Source organism: Gambusia affinis, linkage group LG12 (genome assembly GCF_019740435.1).
Source record: "Gambusia affinis linkage group LG12, SWU_Gaff_1.0, whole genome shotgun sequence".
Classification (NCBI taxonomy): domain Eukaryota; kingdom Metazoa; phylum Chordata; class Actinopteri; order Cyprinodontiformes; family Poeciliidae; genus Gambusia; species Gambusia affinis.
This window is the reverse complement of record NC_057879.1, coordinates 5,401,718-5,418,298: the sequence shown is the minus strand read 5'-3', so window position 1 is coordinate 5,418,298 and position 16,581 is coordinate 5,401,718. Positions and strand designations below refer to the sequence as shown.

The 16,581-nt window shown below is 38.2% G+C and overlaps 1 protein-coding gene across 3 annotated transcripts in view; it reads left to right on the top strand.

Annotated features, from left to right (window-relative positions):
• Window positions 1–16,581, top strand: part of LOC122840638 (BMP/retinoic acid-inducible neural-specific protein 3-like) — a 135,607-nt gene that overhangs the window by 18,179 nt on the left and 100,847 nt on the right. The window lies entirely within an intron of this gene.

The window sequence follows — 16,581 nt, the reverse complement described above, 5'->3', positions numbered from 1 at the left end:
TCAGCAGAATCCCACCCCATCCTGTCCAACCCAAACATCTGAGAGAATACGGGTACTTCATATGCATGCCTCGCCACATTTCAGAATACAAAATAGATGCTTGCATCACTTAACGTCCTCAGAAACGGCTCAAAGGCTTCATCAGCGTCGGAGAGGCGAGACGACGGAGAGAAAGCACCAACACCAAGCCTTGGAGTAAAAGAAAATCTTGAAGCAGCGATTAGTTTTTAAAAAAATCATTATTATTGTAAAGTAGCTGGAATTAATTTTTTTGTTTGTTTTATTTTTTAATTTGAGGGTTTGTAAGGAGACCCATTGTGCGTCGCTGCTGCGTTTCTTACCTCGCGTTATCTACAGCGTGTATTCTCTTCAGCGCTCCGTTTTCAAGGATGAGACGTTCGAGATGTTCCCATGGAGATCCTTTCTAGGTCGCACACACATCCCCTAATAGATCAAAAAGATTACAGCAGCGATTTGGCCCTACGGAGCGCTTTGAAATGCTTTTATTCCAGCGTCCGCGCTCGTAATCAACGGACAAAAACCAAGCAGAGCATGTGTCTGAACTTGGATCTTCAAGGACTTTTTGTGGAATAAGTAGTCTTTATAAAGGTAGTTCTTCTATTAAAGTGCTTCCTTGAACAAGAATGCATCGTTTACTTAAAATAAAGATTACAATACCTCAAACTAAACTCTTTTCCTTTTTTTTCTTTTTTTTTGTTCAACACAAAGTCTAATTGAAAGTAAATGTTGCTATGGGTGGAAAAGTTAGAACATTCTCTTTCAGTGCTCAAGTTTTATGGATCAAAGCAGAACAAGTAAGCATCAAAACAGAGACTGGAGCCTTGAAGGTCTGAAAAACGGCTCAAAGGCTTCATCACTGGAGAGCCCAGAAGACGCCACCATGGAGTAAAGCAGCAACACAAGCTGCTGAAGGCAAATACAGTCTTAAACTAGTGATGAGGTTCTATAAAAAGTGTTCAATCCCCTTGAATCTTCTATCCTTTTACTACTTTAAAGGCACAGTGTTTTGCAAAATTGACTTTTTGGAGCTTTACGTTATGTTACAATGTTGTTCTCTCATCAGAAACATACCTGGAGTGTTTCCTTGCTTCTCTTGTGCATGTTTGGAGAAACCCTTTAATCTCCCGTGGCAACCATTCAGCTGTGCAAAAAGCGCCGACGTCGAGGATGAAGCTCCTCCTCGCAGCTGCAGTTTTCATCTCCTTCAGACTAGCCAGGAGCAATTAGCAAGCCCCCGGTGGAACTGCGTGTCTGTAGAAGTGCTCAATGGCTCCCAATTTAGATTTACAGCTTGGATAAAAACATGTGAGCAGGTCCCCAAACTACAAACACACAAAAAAATAATCAAAAAAGCCTATGTGGGGTCTGTGTGACCCTGACGGGCAATTAAAAAACTCTAACTATTATAAAAAAATTTTTTTAGAACAACCATCATTCTATATATAAGATGCTGAAGATGTTTCCTTGGGCTTCCTTTATTGCAGCGTCCTTCTCATTATGAGCAGCGACCAAAAACAAGCGCAGCATGTTTCTGAGTTATAGAAATTTTGAAAGGAACAAATCATTTTTATAATGTTGGAGTGTATTTCTCTTCAAACTTCTCGAGTTAAAGTACTTCTTTCTCGTTTGTTGCATGTGAATGCGCCCGCAATGTAAACGTTACGATACGTCATACTAAACCCTGGACGTTTATTTTTTTTGTTCTTTTTTTTTTTTTCCATGTCCACCCGAAGTCTAACTGAAAGGGAAAGAAAAAAAATGGAGAAAGTAAATACAGCGATAATATCTACATATTCTCCTTCAGTACGCAGGTTTCAGGAGTCGGCATAGAATTGCTTGAGTCTTTACTGTCTTCTAAAATCTATTTAATTACTATTTTATTTAAATCACTGTGAGTTTACTCAAACGTAAGCTTTTCCATTTGGGGTTTATCTTATATAATAATCAGAATCTGTTGTGATTTATTTTTTCTGTGACCTTCTGAGTTTCATTTAAATCGGACTAAAAACCAGATCTTTTGATCAGATCCTGACGATTGAAGCCCTTGAAACGGGGGTGTGCTGTTCCCACCTCCCCCACCCCCCACAACTCTGAAGCTCACTTTTTCTTTATTTAAATGACTAAACAAAACATTCAATTCAATTTTATTCATGTAGCGCCAATTCGCAACAGATGTCGCCTCAAGGCACTTTAATTTCAGTTCAATCACACACACGTTGATCCTACTCATCAAACAGTGCGTTGAGCTCAAGTCATTATTTAAAGTATTTTTGAAAAGTTTGAGTGTGCTGATTGGTCTGAAAGGACTTCAGGTATTTGGGTTCCAGCGTTGCTTTTTGTTTTTTACATTTTTTTATTTTTATAGTTATGCATTTTGGAGTTAAATAACCAGTTTGATGATCCTCTCTCGGAGTCCCTTGTCTTCCTTCTGAAATATGTCAACAAGGGTTCTTTTAGCTGTTTGATAATTATGTTTTATCTGCAACCACCGGTGAAGCATTCTGTAAATATCTAAGGAGTGCTGAGCCACTGCTGACTCAGCCCCAGATATAACAGACGCTGATTACAGGCAGACATAAAGATCAGTCCTGCTGATGGGTATACCCCATGTGTTTCGAGCCCATTAAATCTGGGAGTATCAACTGTTATGATTTATCATCTATGGTATGTAGAGAAATGGCTTAATAAATATAACTTGCTGCAGTTCTTTTTTTTTTTTTACTCATATTTTCTGACTGATGCTTCATATGTTGCACAATCTGTTGAATTGCATTTCTCATTGAAGCCGGAATGGATTTTTGGGTTCTCAAGTGCTTTGCGTTCAAACCCAGTGATGTATTTGACCAATTTGCTCTTGATGCTCACTAAATACATATTCAATTTATTTATTTTGAACATGATAGACGTATAAAATCAAACATGTGAACAAGGAATGCGAAAGACACGTATTTTTGTACCACAATAATATTAATTAACATGAATTTACGTACGTCTTTGCTACAGGGTGTTACAACCCTCAGCAAGGTCAAGTTTGTTGAACACCAGCCTGTTTGCACTTCAGGAAGTAATTCTTTGGAACACACATTTCATTTGTTGCTTTCAGTTTTGTAATGGTTGAGTCTTGCTAACTCTTGCTAATTTAGCCAAATTTACCACAGTACACCTTCTGTCAGAGAGTAGATTTAAAACTACACTAGGTTTTAAACTGTTTACTGCAGTGGTCTACATGTTCAAGCAGTGGTGCTTTATTTGAGGAAAATATTGCAGCTACTGGTTTGGTCATGCTAGCACGACGCTCCGCTTCTATTCTGTTGTTTGTGTAGATCATTTTCCAGTTAGCCCTAACAGATTTCAAACACTGTCCACTGCTGTTTCTGCCATGAACTGCCTTTTAGATTTAGAAATACAACTATTAAATTTTATGAGCTTGGCATAGCTCAACTCTTTTCAGTCTTGCATCAATGTTTCGGAGTAGAATTAAGCCTTGGTGTGTGACAGCGAACATCATTTCTTGCACTACGCAGCAAGGTCTTAATGCCGCTCATTGAACGGGACTTCAGTGGATTTGAGTGAGTCTGCTGTAAAAAGCTCAAAGGTAAAACCTTCAGCTTGACAAGTCAAAGAGCTTTTGGAAACATTTCCGGTACGGTCCAAAATGTGTCTTGCATATCATTTGTCAAATGGCCTGGCTGAAGATGGATATCTTCTACTGATTTAGTGGTAAAGCTGACGTATTGATCGCTCTCCCATCCTCTGTCAGTGAGTGATACGGCTGCGTTTTGACAGTCACTCCGATTGATTTCCGTCCTCCTTCAGGAGAACAAACACCTGAATTACTTATTCATTACTCAAGTGTTTGACGGACACACAATTTGAGCTGCTGATTAATTCACTTTACCCCCCTGACCCCCCCAAAAAAAGGAAAACATTTCTGGCAAACTGACATTTTCAGGATGAGTAGTTCGTGCAAATCTTTTTAATTGTATAGAGTGGATGTTGGAAGCTGTGCCTTTATCCTGCCTTTAATTAGCTACAGCAACAGGAGCCTGGCTAAGGAATCGTGTCCTCAGTCGCACCCCCGGAGGAAGTTTCCTGACAGGAACTTAACGGGTTTATGTAAACCACTCCTCAAACGCACAAGTCCTCCTTCATGAATGAATTCTGATGAGCGCATGTTCCCGTCTTTTGGAGCTCCGGCTCGGCACGGCCAGGCGTTTTGTTCCGCTACCCTTTGCTTAAACGGCGAATGCTGCATCCCGAAGACAAATGAGGCTGACTGCTGGCACAGCACGAGAGATATCATTTAATCTTGGCCTCGGATCGCGTCTAAGTCGGTTAATTAGGCCAAAAACAACTCGCTGGACCACAGGGAAGATGTTGTGTTGATACATCCCTTACAAGGACGCGGCTGAGAGGCACGGTTTATTAGAGAGATTTTGCAAAGATGCCACAAGATTCTAAAAGCTTATTGAAAGATTTGGAGAGGGGAAAAACCTTCACCGGTAGATGTTTTTAGAGTTGTCACCCAGGAGGTAGAGTGAAATTCATTTGAATAGTTACTCTTTTTATCTCCTCTTCCCCAGCTTGTCATGCAAAAGACTCTGCATGCGTCATACTGAGGACACCAGCCACCAATGTGTTCCTAAGGTACAATCAGCTTTAGATAATAGCTTGGGTTAATTTAGGTGTGTTGTGCATGGTGGTAGTTACTGTCATTTCGCATAACGAGCTTCTTAAATTTGGATTTTGGCTTCATATTTGGAGTTTGTATTGGTTTTTGTCATGGTTCTCTAGCTTCTTATTACAAATAGCACACATGGTTATGCTTTTTAAAAAATAAAATAAAATAAAAAAAAATCTCACTTAAATGCTTTAGATAACTTTAAATATAAAATACTGTTTGACAAAAAAGTGATTTTGTTGATGAGTGACAGTAACTGGGATCGGTCAAGTTGAGATGAGCTTGTCTGTAGACAAGTAGAATCCCTACATACAACCCGTCTACATGAAGTTGTCCAAAGAAAATCTCAATTGTTCACATCTATCCACCTGCAGAGGGATTTACAACATCGTCTGAACGTGGACTGAGACCTGGAGCTCGAGCTATTACAGCTAGAAACTAGAGATCAGGCAAGGAGTCTCAGACCTGAACCTTCAGTCACATAAAGATAGTTACAAAGTCAGTCTTCTATCACATAAAGAACATTTTTTGGGATTAAAGGACGGACTAATGTCTCAGCGAGATCTAGAGAAACTCATCCAGGCGTTTGTCTTTAGTTGGCTAAAAATTAGACAGCTGCAGGTGATCTAGAACGACGGAACCTTTAAAACCACTGAACGGCTCGGCACCAAAACACATTAAAGACCTGCTGCTGTTGTATCAACCTTCCAGACCTCTCGGGTCTTCTGGTTCTGGTCTGCTCTGTATCCCCAGAACCAGAACCGATCACGGAGAACCAGAATTCAGCTTTTCAGTTTTAATCTGGGACAAACTTCCAGAAGACTGCAAAACATCTGAAACATTGCGTTCCTCTAAATCTAGGCTAAAATCCAATTTTTTACTTTGAGTTGCCTTTGATTAATGAAAAACTGAGACATAGTTTGACACATTTGATGCATATTTTATGATGATTACTCTTGATGATTCTGATGACGGCATCTGACATGTTGGGTTTGTTGCTTGTTTTTGTTTTTCTCATGTTAACAACTAAACCGCCTTGCTGAAATGTGACATTCAAAAACACTTGACCAAAATTGCTCATCCAAGACGTCACAAAACTGACTTAAAAGTAACTTTTCAGCAAGATATATGAGGTTATGTTAACCAAATAATTCCTTAATATTTATGGGAAAAGTACCAGTTCGACTGGGTGATTATTTCACTCATGACAAGACATTCTTCCCATGTTATAAGTGAAACAATCTGCAAATAAAACAAGGACTTTTTAACAATATTGAGGAATCATTAACTCAAAACAGGCGTCTACATGTTACTGAAAAGTTACTAGCGAGTTAGAACACTTGAAATAAGACAAAATTAAGTTATTTGCACAATAAACTAGACGAAAAACATTTGGTGTTTTTTGCAGTGTGCTGGTCTCGCTCGACTGAGCCAAAAAAAAAAAGGTCTCCATGGATTTTAACTTCAACTTTACGTAAAACGTAAGGGAGTGATGGGTGTAATGCTTTTCTTCTTTTAATTATGTACATAACTAACGACAAACTCTTAAAATCCAACTCACTCTTTGTACTACTTGTGCTGTAAATTGTAGAGATTCTTGAAAAACGTATTATATACCGAGGTGGCATTTGTTATAAGTGATACAGTCATGTATAAAATATGACACCAGTCATTTAGACTGTATATTTATTTACTGGTAGCAGACCCAATGCGAACAGGAAGGGAAGCGATTAAAATATATGGCCTTCTTAAGTCAGTAACAGCCACTGCATCAACACCGGCAGCGTGATCAATCTTCTTCTTAGCTCAAGGACACCATAATTTCCAAACAGGATTTCGCTGTTATTTGTCAGAGCACAAAATGTTTTCCATTTGGCTGTAGTCCACCCAAAAATGAGCTGAGGCACAGTGGGGATGGCATTTTATGCGCCGCACAGCTTTGATTTGTGTTTCTTCGCCGTTTTGACAGGGGGGGTTCCTGAGCTCATCTATCGATTTCCAGTACAATTGTGTTTTAAATGCCACGCACCTCGAGGATAAGACAATTACTGCTGTTCACTATTGGTTTTCAACCTGTGAGTAACGCGTGCAGAGACACCTGCTGTTTGTTATTTCTGTTTAAGGTGACAAAACACAAACTAAAGTTTTATATTTATATATACGCACACAAAAACAATTAATAATAATACATATGAGTTTTAGAAAGAACTATGTTGATGTAACGTTCAAATGTTGGCACAGATACAGTACAGACCAAAAGTTTGGACACACTTTCTAACTGAATTCAATTCATGTCCAAACTTTTGGTCTGTACTGTATATTTATGGTTCATTCTCAGTTTAAGGAGGCACCAAAATATTATATAGCAATAGTGTGTAAAATGTACTTTAAACAACAATTTAACTATTTTCACCCTGATATTCAACGTTTTGTAACATCAGTAACGGAGTGTGTAGTGTACTATATATTATACATTATAATTATGAATTCAATACAATTCAAACATACTTTGTTGATCGCAGAGATAAATGAAATTTAATTGATAGGTAAAAAGTATTAATTATAATAATAATCAGTTATTAAAGTTAATCATTCAATTGCATTATTAAAACATGACAGTAGTGTTGTGCAGGCACCACAAACCAAAATGTAAAACTACAAAAGCAGTAATTTATTTATAATATTATTATGTATATATCTTATATATATATATATATATATATATATATATATATATATATATATATATATATATATATATATATATATATATATATATATATATATATATATATATATATATATATATATATATATATATATAGAGAGAGAGAGAGAGAGAGAGAGAGAGAGAATTAGCTTGAATGGTGTGAACTGGTGGAATCGAAATGTGAAAACTCCAAATTAAGCAGAAGGGAAAAAAAACTGTCGCAACATATGTCCATCAACCTTGTGTATGTGTTGCTAAATGTGCTGAGGGGAAAGAAACAACTTACCATTCCAGGAAAACCGCCTGTCTGCCGTCATTGGTGGCCATGCTAACTAGCATTAGCATTTATTCTGCTCTGACTGACAGCACTAAGACCCGCCTCCTGGTTCTGATTGTTTTTCTTTTCCCAGGTAGCACTGGGTAGACTGGGAGAAGGCAGAGGAGTTTTCTGTCTCATACCATGCTGTCCCGACAAAGTGACAGTTTTGGGAATTGTGTAAAAAGATACAGTAACTTTTTTATTTTTTATTTTTTATTTTTCTAAAAGTTACATACTGCATTTTTAGGGAGAAAGAACGTGGTCACCGAAGGTGTAAGCAGATGAATTGCTCTGCATTTGTAAAACATAGCACCTAAGGATTAAGAACCATTTGTTTTACGAGGGGCCCATTATTAAGTCTAAACCAGGTGCACTCCAGTGATGCCTCATTCATTATTCAACGCTCCGTCATTAGTTACAGTTTTTGCGCTCCCTAGAGTACATTCACACATAATGCTTGCTGGGTTTTATGTTGTGCCTCATTTCTTCATGACCACTAAGTTGCTTCCTTTCTGCACAGACCCACTGACAAAACCTTTAAGTTATTTGTAATGAACATTTATTCCACGGGAGAAGATGATAAATATGATAAACATGTGGGAGTCGAAAGGTTGTTGAAAATGCTAATGTAGGTGAATTGTTATTATGGATCATTGTAAAAAAAACAAAAAAAAAAACTGGAGTTTTACATGCACATGCTTATAAAACCCTCCTTTCCACATGTAAATCATTCACTTGGTTTCTATAGAGTAGAATGGCAATGAGTTGGTCTGAGTCTCTTGTTATCGTAGCTCCACACCCGTCATTTACCTCTGTTTAAGATCAAACCGTTTTGCTGCACTTGTTCTATAATGTGAATGAGACGTTCCAGGCTCCGCCCCTTTTCCACTTGGGGAACTTTTATTTGCTTTTATTTGTCCACAAGTTGGATTGCACATTCACACACTTCCCAAACAAACCAAATTTCTTTCTGGGCACGTGGACCAGAGATCTATTAAAGCGGACTAAACGAGGCTGGTGTGAACGTACCCTTATTACGACACCAGTGTCTACTGGTGTAATTGAAATGACAATGAGATCCCACGGAGGATGTTTTGTCCGTGGCAGCTTGCCTTTTTGTCAGCTGCAGAATGTTTGGACGTATCAGAACAAGCAGAGCCACAGCAGCATCCTTGAATGAGCGTAAGACGTTTCGTTGCAAACTAACCAACAAGGATTCGTACAACACTCTGGGCTCGAGTGCTGTTCTCCCTCTGCAGCGCCTTAATGAAGTCAGGTTTGCCGAGCTGTGCTGCAGTCCTCAGAAGGCATTCATTACAGTACGTCCTCTTTAAGGACAGCGGGGTTAACGAATGCGAGCATTCATAGCCACAAGTCATTTCTTCTTGAGTTCAGAGAGCACGATGAAACACTACATCTTAATCAAAGAACAGAGACAATTAGCTTGAAGGACTCCATTTAAGGCTGTTCACACTGGGACAGCAGCGTGGCCCTCTGGTTCATTGTGCAAAAGAAAAGCTCCGTGAAATTACTTTAATTGAATTCGGTGATTTGTACCTTGGTCGGCTGTGTTATTTGTCAGGATGAAAGATAACTCTTGGTATTTTAAGACTTATAAAGTGGCATGTGAACTAGCAGTCGCAGGGTGTGCTACTTAAGGGGACTTTCCTTTGAACAATGGTCTCATTTGTTCACATCTACCATGCACCACACTAGAGGGCATCCCAGTTATTGCGCCACCGTATATATAAGCCTCGTTCTTGAGCCTCAGAGCAACTGTCGCTCCTACTAGAATAAATACAATTCCTGAATCCCTGCAGCTTGCACTCTGCTTCAGTAGGCGGGTGTGGGGAATTCCTGATGTTGGGCATCCAATTTATTCACACTAATGGGACTGCAATCCCCAGCATTCGATGCACTGGAGGCATCTATTGCTGCATTTCTATTATAAATGTGTGAAAATCTTTGTCTACTTTCTGCTAATGTTGAATAAACGTTGCACTGTTAACATTACATAAGAAATTAAATTAAAATTTCACATTAATGAACTTGTTCATGAGATAAGGATAAGCCCCTTTTACTTATGAGTGGCTAAGTATGCGGTGTTTTGTGGAAATTGTAGTCTGTGATTTTACAAAAGAGCTTCAAATGACACAACTTTTTAATGAACTGATGAACTTTGCGATACTGTGAGAGCTCACTTCCCGTCGTCTTCTTCAGCGTTTCCAGCAGTAGTAACATCCGGTTGTTGATGAGGTGATTCTAAAATCTTTCCATTGCAGTTTTGAAATGCATTTATTTTGATATGGCTGAAAAGCTACCTCATCGTAGCTCAGAAGGTTTTTACAAGTTTTTTGAAAATTGGCACGTTTCAATTGAGCAAATTAATTTTTTTAAATTTCAATTTGCATAATTCCATGGTTAATGGAGGCCCGGGTACTGATAAGAATCTGGCCCACGCTATAAAACCTGGACAGATAAGAATTATCTTTTGAGTCTGTACCTCTGACATACACACACACACACACACACACCTACACGCACGCACGCACGTGACTTGTTCCCTTCCTCCACAGTTGGATTGGAGATTGAACTTTTAAAACATTCAAAGTGTAACCTGGAGAACTTAGAGTTGTTCCAAGTAAACAGAAGATCTTCTGGCTTAATGGCAGCATGAGTTGTGTAATCTCACATGTCTCAACTTCCTGAGCAGTGCCTGTGGGATCATACTTCCATCAACTGTCAAACAGTGGAGCAAAGACGCCAAGGCCAAGACCACCATCCTATACCCGTCACTCATCTCTGCCTGTGATAAGGATGTGTGAAGGACCGACATTTCTGACATGCAGCACAAAACAACCTAGTCTAAGAGACAGTACTTTTAGCTCTTTGAATACATTCTTGGCCTCTGCATTTAAAACCCAGAGCTGGTCTGCAATCAATCTGGGTTACTAAGGTAAAAGCAGATTGTACTCAAAGGTTCCGCCTGGTGGTTGCCCACAGATCGACCAAGTCAACAAGCCAATATCCAAAGTTGATCAGTTATTGTCCAACACTTTCTGCTGTTTTAATGGAATGGTTTCCAAAATTAAACTTAATCAAATACCTCAAAAATATTTTGGATGATTTATGTAAAAAACAAAAACGAGAATTATTACTATTGTTCACCTTTTCCTCTGACTGTCCTCTGTCCTTTTACCATAAAGAGACATCTCAACCGTATGGTAGAGCGTAATATTTAGAAAACTGCTTCTTTTTTTTTAATGATTGTTCCTTTTGTGGTTTTCTTGGTAGGGTTGTAAAAGGACTAAACCTTCTCCCAGGTTTATAATGGATTGGTTTAAGTCCGAGCACGTTCGTACGGCAACACAGACACTCGCCACCCAGTCAGACTGATCTCGAGCCATTTTTTTTCCAAAAGAGACTGGCCCAGAATTGTAGCCGGTAGAGGAACACCCGAAAAGCAGCAACTGTGATTGTAGCAACAGTCAACTCTACAGAATCTCGACTCGGCGTGGCAGAACACAAAATGAATTTGCACTTTCTCCGATTTTTATTTGTAAAACAAATTTCAATTTGTCATTTTCTGTCCACTTCACAATTATGCACCACTTTGTGTTGCTCTGTGTCAAACGATCCCAAGAAAATAGATGAAAGTTTTTGTCCGGGACACAACAAAATGCAACAAAAAAAAAAAAAAAAAAAAAAAAAAGGCAGTGTGCAACGAGTTACTGAACCTCTGAACTCAACTTTGACAGTAATTCTATTCTTTCATGACATGAAACTGGACAACATACAAAATAAGAAATGAGCAGCAGCGCGTACAACACAACCAGGCTCATTTACATTGATTTAACCTTTATTTTTTCATCGCTTTCGGAGCCACTCTTGGTTATCTGCCAGCGTCAGCTTACACTGGTGGTACTAATGAAGTTCTAAATCATCATAGGTCACTTCTGGAGCACATTAAGTCACTTCTTTATTCATTAAAAATCCTTTAATGAGTCCCAAATGAGTTGTGTTAAGTAGAACACAATCTAATCGGAATAACTAATAAGTTTGTATGTTGTGTTGTGGCGTGGCAGTGCTTAGAAGCGTGGGAAAAAAAATCACATTGGAATCCATAACATAATGAGGTAAGTCGCTATGGGGTCACTCTGTGTGGCGGACAATTAAAGTCATAAGCTCAACAAAAATAAAAAATAAAAAAATAAAAACGCCAGCAAGGAACTGTAACTGTACCTGCGTTTAAAACTGATAGGAAATGTTTTTCGCTGTTACATTTGAACTCGCTTATTAGTATTAATCGGTTTCGGGCGGTTCACAGTCGCCACGCAGAACTCTTCCTGCTCCATTTCTAACAGCATCATTATTTCAGTCTAGATTGCATCTTCAGCGGTAGACTAATAAATAGGTAAAGGGTTTCGCATGAGACCTTTTGGTTCTCGCATGAAGGTGACGCGGAGAGGAAAAGGGGTTTTTGATTGCAGCGTCGAACTGCAATGGCTGTCATTAGCACCAAAAATTGTACAGAAAAATTCCCATTCAGACTTGGTGGTTTCCAGGGTAACGCCAGTTCTCTGAAGCCTCAGTGATTTATTTTGATGGAAGAAGTGCGTTGTGTGGTGGCCAATCAGATATTCCTTTTTAACAGCAAGCATGTGTTAATGTTGCTCCTTTACTATGAGCGGCGATAATTACCAGTGGCTATCGTTAACACGGGTCTGCTGATGATGACAACACCAGGCTTTTTGGTCCGATTTTATGTCCGTGTTAATAGGGGAAGAAGTCGGCGATGGACGCTTCCAAAATTATTCGTGACCTTTTAAACTTTTCACATTTTGTCAACTTGCAACCACAACTTTTTTTTTTTTTTTTTTTTGTCCAACAGGTGACCACAATGTAGCACATCATGGGAAGTGGAAAGAAAAAAAACTCCAAAATATTCAAAATGTTTAGAAAGTGAAAATCTAAAGAAAAAATGAGGCAGACATTTTCATCAAGTTTAAGTTTGATTTATTTATTTTTATTATTATTATTATTATTATTATTATTATTATTATTGGGTAACGTGCTAATAAACATTTACATGTAAACACATTAGTGGCAAATTTTAAGCTCTAGTTTCGTTGGCGGGCTGATGTTGAAAAAACAGGACCGAGGACAGAAACCACAAAATAGCACTATTAAGACTCACAATGCATAGAACAACCATAAAATCCACACATATTAACACGTCATTATTTTTGAGGATGATTTCCAAGATCAAAATTTTTTTTTTAAGATGTTTTCTACATGAAATGAGCAGTGAAATCTCCCTGATGTTTTAAAAACTAGCTTTGGCTCTTAGCGGTTTTCCTGAGTGATATTGAACGGTCACCCCTACGACCCGCCCTTGTTCCCTCAAAGGTATTCTTCTGAATAAATTGTTGAGATGGAGCCGGAGCATAGCCTCATATATTGCAATGTTGTCCCAAATTAGTCATTCATGTTTTTTTTGGAAGCAATGATATGCTTTTTATTTGATTTTATTTTTTTTAAATTCTACATCTTTGGTATCAAAGTATATATTTGCGCTTTCAAAAGATTTTTCTAACAAACTTCATTTGATTCAATTACTTTCTAACCACAACTTGTTCAATATTTAAACTGCTGTGCTTATTTTAGATTGTTTTCTTTAACAAAACTACTTGAATCACTGTCAGTATTTGCCTTTTCCTGAGAAATACAAACCCATAGTTTTAAAAAAAAAACTTAAGACGTAAATGTCTGGATCCATTCATCACAATTACACATCACCACTGTCAATTTTTGGCCCGCTTATTATTTATCTTCTGCTACGGATACGACATCATCTGCATACATCTGGCAGGTTACACTGATGAATAAGCTAAAAAGCAAAGGTCCTGTACACCGACCCTGTGGTACGCCATACATATTTTCAACCATCCCCAGTTGCATATTAACACACTGCATCCCACATGGACTGTGGGATGCAGTCCATGTGGGATGAACACATGTAAACACATTAGTGGCAAATTTTAATTTCTAGTTTCGTTGGCGGGCTGATGTTAAAAAAACAGTATAAAACCGAGGACGGAAACCACAAAATAGCACTACTAAGTATTAAAATGCATAGACTTATCCATATTTATGCACTTAGAGGAGTTAAAATGGAGCAGTTTAGTTAGTGATAATGGATGGTGTCATTCCGTAAATCAGTGAAGACGGCATCAACAGTAACACCTTAATCTAACATTGAGTTTGGATGTTCTACTAAAAAGCATATACCTGTTTCAGTAGAATGATGTTTTCTAAAACTAAACAGCCCTCTGTTCAGTATAGATGGACTCTCTTTCAATCGTTTAGTCATTTGCTTTGCAACCAGTTCAGCCTGAGTTGATGTGCAGAACCACTTGTCACTTCATTTACAGCTCCACGTCTTTTGGGGTTTGTCTCCACTAGCTTTGCACATGTACAGGCACCTTCTTTCCAAACTAGCTCAAGCTCAGTTGGTGACAGAGAGCCTCTGTGAGCAAATGTTTCCATGTCTTAAGATTCTCAGTTGGCTTTAGGTCCTTATTTCACATGCTTGCTGTGTCCCACACATGGCCTGTGGTAAACCATAAACACAACTTCTTAGAAGGGCAGTACTATGTGAAGCTAACTTTTTTGAGCTTTACATAATGTTATGTTGTTAAAGATATATTGTGAGCAAACATAAAGAGGCAGTAAATAAGCAATTTCTCAACAGCTATCGAAAAACAAATGGTAATGACCAAGAGAGTAAGCTAGCTAGTTATTTGGTAAAAAGCAAAAGTCCAAACTAGCTAAATAGCTAGCTATTTGGTAAAAGCTTAATTCCCCTGAGAAAAACGTGTTTAGGTCAACAAATTTTCCTTTTGCTTACTTTCTTATTCTTTTTATTGTCCTCCTCATCTTCTTCTTCTTCTTGTTCTATTTGGTTAAGTCCCATAGACTTTCCCATTTAAAGTAGGGTTTCTAAGCTAACATGACATTACACCCAATATCAACCCTCAATGGCAAGTAACCATGGAGATTTTTCTACTGATTTATTTGTTTCTTTGAGGGTTTTTTAGCTTTACTGAAAAAAAAGATGGTGCCATTTGAACTTGAGGTAGTTCAATAATACCATTAATTATCGCAATGTGAAAAAAAAAGTTTAATTATGAATTTAAACCACCACCGAGTTCGGATGCTGGAAGTGAGATATTCCCTTTCACACTCAACTGCATTTTAATCAAAACCAAAATACCTGTGAGATGTCAGTCTTCCTATATCAGACTCAGTAGACATTCAATGCACAAACCTGAAATAAACAATTCAAACTATTGAGACTCAGAACATGTAGCTTTAAAAAGCCTTAAAAGACGTTGCTTTTGCTGAGTACCCCATGACTAAAAATATGACAGTGTCCTATTAAAACTGTTCAATGGGTGATTCAAATCTGAATCATAAGGCTGACATAACAATAAGGACGAGGTATTTTTCACAGACAGCTTAAAAGGGACTTATTATGTAAAATTCACATTTTATATATTTTTGTACTTTCATTTGTGTTTCTACAGCTAATAAAAAAAAAGTCCAAACAAAAAAAAAAAAACAACAAAAAAAACCCAACTAAAAAACCCACCCACTTGTTTCTTGGCAATAAGTTAAATGTTTTTTGGCAACTGGAAATCGAGCCATTTCAAAAACCTCTGCAATTGCCCCTCACCTAGCAACCCAAATGAAGCCCAGCATCTTACTTAGCAACCCAAGTGAAGCCCAGCATCTTACTTAGCAACCCAATTGAAGCCCAGCATCTTACTTAGCAACCCAAGTGGAGTAAGTCCAACTACAAGTGCTGTTGACACAATACTTGATAAAGAAAGATTTTCCCACTTGCTCCATTGTGTGCTGGTTTTGCAGGAGGCTCCACTTCTGCTTTTCGATGATGTGTGGTTGCATAATTGCGCAACTGTCTGCACCCATTTCACATGCGAGTGTAAATGTTGAGTTGGGGACGCGGCCGACAGCAGCTTTGTCCCTCTTCCAAATGGACAATGATCTTAAGCATACAACCAAGGTGGTTACAAAATGGCTTACGGACAACAAGGTGTTTGACTAGGCCTTCACAGAGTCCTGATTTTAGTCCCAGAGAGATCTGAAAAAGCCTGACTCAGTTCCATTGGTTCCGTCAGCTAGAATGGGTCAGAACTCCAGCAAACTATTGTGAGCTGATGGAAGGAAACCCATAAATGTTTGACACAAGTCTTGAACTTCAAAGGCGATGCTAGCAAACACTGAAGTATCAAAGTAAACTTCTGATATAGAAGATGTAGACGGAAAATCTCTCATTATTGTGACATTTAGCAGATTGAAATAATTTTAGTAACTCCAACTGACCTAAAATAAGAAGTTGCTCTGAGTTTGCTTCAGACAGTGACGACAAAAAATTGCATGTTTCTTTTTACTTGGTGTATGTAAACTTCTGGTTTCAGCTGTATAATATATTTGTTAGGATTGGGTCACCAAACCTTTATCTGTTCATAAACAGAACCGTAAACCGATAAAACGTCACTTTCCTAAGATAACTGCCCAACTCATATTTTGCCAAAAGTATTATTATTTTTTCAAATTTTTTTCCCCTAAATATATATTTTGGCTGTTACTGAAGCCGTTTCTTAGGAAGGTGACAATAAGAAAACGAGAAGTCACAGGTGATAAACTTGTGACCAACTGCATTGAACAGGAGACACGGAAACTCAGATCCACGACTTTGTTGCAATTTCGTTACTTCAAACCATATCTGTTTCTGATTTTTCAACAAAAAGCAGAAGCAGCCTC